Genomic DNA, 6,138 nt, shown 5'->3' with positions numbered 1-6,138 from the left:
CTTACAAATAAGTCCCCAAACATATATGAAATGTATAGCATTCAATGAATGTGTCATAAACAGGAGCAAGCAGTTACAATATAACACAACTGATAGAGCTTGCGATACTATTATATCGACTTGATGAACTACCCCTTTGTAGACACTACCTTGCGACTTTATTTTTAAGATAATTTTATTTTGACAAATTCCATCTTTGTATAAAATTTGTGAAAATAATTCGAAAACACTTTTATTGAGTTAATGTATTCAGTGAGCCATACTGTATTCATTTTACTTCTCTGGCAAGTATTTTCATTGATCCTTTAAATGTATAAACACAGTAATATTAATGTTGTGCTTTTTTTTTTTAACTGGACAAGACAATTCCATAGCTAGTGATGTTTACATTTTAAACTACCACAGGTTTTCACATTAAAAAGGCTAATGTTTGGGCAGATGATAAAGACAACATGTGGGAGGGAAAATGTGGGCTCTGCCTTGACTCTCAAAAGTATTTCTATGTATTTTGGAAGTAAAGTTGAAGTTACTCATTTTGCTTCTTAGTGAGTTAGACCCTGAATGGCCAATGGAAATTAAAAAGCTTTAAGTTAAAATGTGCTTTAAGGCACTCAAATGAGCAAACTTGAATTATTTCTTATATCTTAGGGAAAAAAAAATAGTGGAAGGAGTTTTCCAATCACAAAATAGTAGTCGGCTAAGACTTTAATCATATCAAAAGTTTATTCATCTTTAGGACATAATTGAGGCAATTGCTTATTTAGTGGAGAAATAAAATAAGGAAAATAATCCATGCAGCACAGGGGATCATGCTTTTGGCATGCAACTCTTTTTATAGCCAGTGATACATTACTGGTGAATGTTCCTTACTTAGTTCAACCTGACTTCCTACCAACAAACAACATATAATTGCAATGTTCATAGATTGATACTGGATGAGCTTAATAAAGGGTTCTACTTCTATACATCTCTGGAATTAAAACAAAAGGCACCAGACCTACAATTAACAGCTGGAGATAACATATAATTTTCCAGAGCCCAATAGCAGTTTTTATGTTACTGCATTGTGCTTCATATATTGACACATTTGCTGTGAATTCTGCCCTGGGAAAGCTGAGAGTTTGTATATGCTGAATTGGGATGTCATTTTCTGTGACCTCTGAAAGTTAGCGATAAAAGTTTCGCTGTCAGGGAAATATAGGCACCATGTTGCCTTTTTACCATCAGAGATGTTGTCATTTGCTTCTCACAACAGAAATGCCTGTGGGTTGCACCACAGCGGAGACATGGTTTGTCAAGCATCCTTAATCAGCAAACACATAAGAGTACAGTCACTCTTGGAGCATCCATTCCATCACTGTGAATCATGTGTTATTTAGTAAAACACTTTGCCAAAGACATCACTGAAATAATTTGATGTGGTTAAAAGAATAATACTACATAAATCAAGGAAAGAAGGAACAAAGCTTTTAGATTTTTCTTAGCAGCCTACTGTATGTAGTTAGTAATTGGTATGAGCATTTTCCTTTAAAAATAAAGAAATATCAAGTAATTGAGATGATTTCACTGAATTGCATATACTCAAATTTAATAGTATAAAAACAGGGACATTTAGAGCCAAAAACCTAAGCCATAATGTCATAAGACTATAAAAAAAGATGCCATCTCTACTCTGTGAAAATAGCTCATATAAAAATGCACATTTGCAGAAACATATGCACATATATAATGTCTAAGTGGAATTTTTGATACTTATATTTTTTTTAAATATACACAAGAATCACAGAGAAAGAGTCTTCATCATTTTATACTAACTGTTGAGCAATGGATGATAAAAGTTTTTTGGAAGAGTAAAGAAAATAAAAATAATTTGGAAAATATTTGTTAATTAAAAAAAAAAAAACTCAGGTGATGTACTAAGGTTCCAGGCTTAGTAGGTTAAAAATTTAGTCCAGTTTTTTTCATATATATATATATATATATATGGGTTTATTTTTAGATTTCTTTCTTTGGAAGTTTCTGCTAAATCTGGGTTTCTGTGTTTGGGCTTCATTTTATACATACTTCTCTTTTAGTTTTTCATTTTAATGCTACTTAAAAAAAAATTTATTGGAGTATAGTTGCTTTACAGTGTTGTGTTAGTTTCTACTCTCCAGCAAAGTGAATCAGCTATATGTATACATATATCCCCTCTTTTTTGGATTTCCTTCCCATTTAGGTCACCACAGAGCATTGAGTTGCCTGTGCTATACAGTAGGTTCTCATTAGTTATCTATTTTATACATAGTATCAATAGTGTTTATATGTCGATCACACTCTCCCAATTCATCCCACCACCCCTCTTCCCCCTTGGCATCCATACCTTTGTTCTCTACATCTGTGTCTCTGTTTCTGCTTTGCGAACATGTTCCTCTGTACCATTTTTCTAGAGTCCACATATATGCGTTAATACATGATATTTGTTTTTCTCTTTCTGACTTACTTCACTCTGTATGACAGTCTCTAGGTCCATCCACATCTCTACAAATGACCCAATTTCGTTCCTTTTTATGGTTGAGTAATATTCCCTTGTATATATGTACCACATCTTCTTTATCCATTCCTCTGTTGATGGACATTTAAGTTGTTTCCATGTCCTGCCTATTGTAAATAGTGCTGCAATAAACGTTGGGGTGCATATGTCTTTTTGAATTATGGTTTTCTCTGGGTATGTGCCCAGTAGTGGGACTGCTGTGTGTGATGGCTTGCAATAATAAAGATGATACATATACTATGCATTATATTAATTATATATAATATTAAGAAAGATGGGGAAATATATAAATACTATGAAAACAGATATAATGTTACTCTAGAAAAATACACATTGTAATGTCCTTGCAATACTCAAGATGGACGGCAAAATTGGTTCTGAAATTCCTGCAGATTAAAACAAAAAGTGAAATGTGGGGCTTCCCTGGTGGTGCAGTGGTTGAGAGTCCACCTGCCGATGCAGGGGACACGGGTTCGTGCCCCGGTCCGGGAAGATCCCACATGCCACGGAGCGGCTGGGCCCGTGAGCCATGGCCGCTGAGCCTGCGTGTCTGGAGCCTGTGCTCCACAACGGGAGAGGCCACAACAGTGAGAGGCCCGCGTACCGCAAAAAAACAAACAAAAAAAAAAGTGAAATGTGCTAGGTTACAAATTTACACTGTGTATTGCCTAAATCTCATACCACAAATGCATAGTAAGGAAGTATAAAAATAATATGGGAAGACAAATTCCAAATATAGCAGATAAAAGATGTAAATGTAATAAACATATTGTGTCAAACAGACTAAATAAAATATAAAGGTTTGTAGGGTTTTTTGCTTTTGATGAAAAAAATTTAACTTATTTGTATGCAGTCCATGAAATGATGTACAGGAACAGTTGAGCCGAAGCTAGAAATATAGGCATGAATTTATGACCTTACAAAGCAAAATGTTTGACTTATTGAGATTGTACACTAAATAATCCTTATTTACTCTTAAAACAAGCCTTTCTAATTCTCTGGGACAGGAGGACTTAGAGGTAGTCTGGGTAGTATGTTTTGGATCAATGGTAAAATGTATTTAATTTTAAAAACTGATCAAGTTTCTACTTTTTCTCTTAAATCACAATTGAACAATAAATATTAATTTTATAAAATATTTTCCACTTTTCCTAAGTTTACCTTTCTACTGGCATATTATTCATAATACCGTATTATAAAATTTAAAATACCTGCTATTGCTGTGATTACTTCCCTTTTTATGTTTTCTTCTCTATTTTATGTTTTTTTAATTTTTTTTATTTTTTACCTTGTTTATTCTCTCTTTTTGACATAATCAATCTTTCCAGAGGAGCATCTATATTATTATTCTTTTAAAAACTGTGTAAATTAGCATGCAATAATTTAAAACATTTTCTTAAGGAGTCAGAGTTTGCATTACAAACAATATTTCTACAACTTCAGGAAAAAAAAAAAAGAATTACCTAGAACAGTGAAAGGAAAAAGGCAGACAATAAGATGCAACAAATATATTTTAGAAAGCCCGCATAAAATTAGCAACAAAATCAAGCAAATATTGCACAATAAAAGAATATGAAAAACAACCTCTAATGAATTTTGCCCTCTTTTCTGTTACTTTTTTTCATTTATTGAGGTATAATTTATGTATAATAAAATTCACCCTTTTTTTAGGTGCGTAGTTCAATGAAATTTGTCTGTCTTATATAATCATGTAATTATCACCAAAATCAAGATGTAAACATATGCCTATCACCCGAAAAAGTATTTATATGCTCCTTTGTAGTCAGTCCCTCCCTTCTACTCCCATCCCTGGAAATTACTAATTTTATTTCTATCTCTAGTTTTATCTTTTTCAGAAGGTCATATAAATTGAATTGTGCAGTTTGTAGGACTTTGGGTCTTGTGTCTTTCACTTAGCAAGTTTTAGCATATATCAGTGGATATTGTTCCTTTTTGTTGCTGAGTAGTCTTTCATTATATGTGTATATCACAGTTTGTTTATCCGTTCACCTACTGATGAACATGTGTGTTGTTTCCAGCTTTTGTCCATTGTGAATGAAGCACTTATACTTTTTGTGTGTAAATATGTGTTTATTTCTCTTGGATACATACATACATGTAGAATGGGTGGACAATATGGTAAGTATGTATTTATTTTTTATTTTTTTGTTTTTTGTTCTTGTTTTCAGCCATGTTTATTCCAAGATGATAATAAGGGAGACATTTGAAATATCTTTGAAGGCTTTTCAAAAAATGCCATGGACTATATGCAGAAGACATAATTTAAAAACTTTTCTAAACTTTTCTCCCACCTTACTAAAGACAGTAGCTCTGACTAACATTAGCCTGAAGGTGTTCTATTTCTCCCTCGCTATTTCTCTACCTTCTTTTCTTATTCGTCTAATAAATAATTCTGAAATTTTGTTTCTTGTCTCCCAAGACTCTGACTATGCAACAGGGACCACTAGAAAAAGACTTAACTGACTAACTTAAAGTTACCCTGAGGATGTTTGTCCACTTTTCTTTTCTTTTATCCTTAGATTGGCTTTAGGAATCTGTAGTCTACACTTCCACAATATAGTTAGGGGCAGCAGAGGTACTGTATGTATGATTTCTACCTGTATATATTTCCCAATTCCATCTGTTTTTTTTTAACATCTTTATTGGAGTATAATTGCTTTACAACGGTGTGATAGTTTCTGCTTTATAACAAAGTGAGTCAACTATACATGTGCATATATCCCCATATCCCGTCCCTCTTGCGTCTCCCTCCCACCCTCCCTATCCCACCCCCCTAGGTGGTCACAAAGCACCGAGCTGATTTCCCTGTACTACGCGGCTGCTTCCCACTAGCTAGCTATTTTACATTTCGTAGTATATATAAGTCCATGCTACTCTCTCACTTTGTCACAGCTTACCCTTCCCCCTCCCCGTATCCTCAAGTCCATTCTCCAGTATGTCTGCGTCTTTATTCCTGTCGTGCCCCTAGGCTCTTCATGACCATTTTTTTGTTTGGTTTTAGATTCCATATATGTGTGTTAGCATACGGTATTTGTTTTTCTCTTTCTGACTTACTTCACTCTGTGTGACAGACTCTAGGTCCATCCAGCTCACTACAAATAACTAAATTTCCTTTCTTTCTATGGCTAATATTCCATTGTATATATGTGCCACATCTTCTTTATCCATTCATCTGTTGATGGACACTTAGGTTGCTTCCATGTCCTGGCTATTGTAAATAGAGCTGCAATGAACATTGTGGTACATGACTCTTTTTGAATTATGGTTTTCTCAGGGTACATGCCCAGTAGTGGGATTGCTGGGTCACATGGTAGCTCTATTTTTAGTTTTTTACGGAACCTCCATACTGTTCTCCATAGTGGCTGTACCAATTTACATTCCCACCAACAATGCAAGAGGGTTCCCTTTTCTCAACAACCTCTCCAGCATTTATTGTTTGTAGATTGTTTGATGATGGCCATTCTTTTTTTTTTATTTATTTATTTTTATTTATTTTTATTTTTTTTTTGATGATGGCCATTCTGACTGGTGTGAGATGATATCTCATTGTAGTTTTGATTTGCATTTTTCTAGTGATTAATGAT

This window comes from Monodon monoceros, unplaced genomic scaffold, assembly GCF_005190385.1.
Source record: "Monodon monoceros isolate NGI ecotype Baffin Bay Population unplaced genomic scaffold, NGI_Narwhal_1 Super_Scaffold_22, whole genome shotgun sequence".
Taxonomy (NCBI): Eukaryota; Metazoa; Chordata; class Mammalia; order Artiodactyla; family Monodontidae; genus Monodon; species Monodon monoceros.
Note: the sequence above shows the minus strand (reverse complement) of the source record.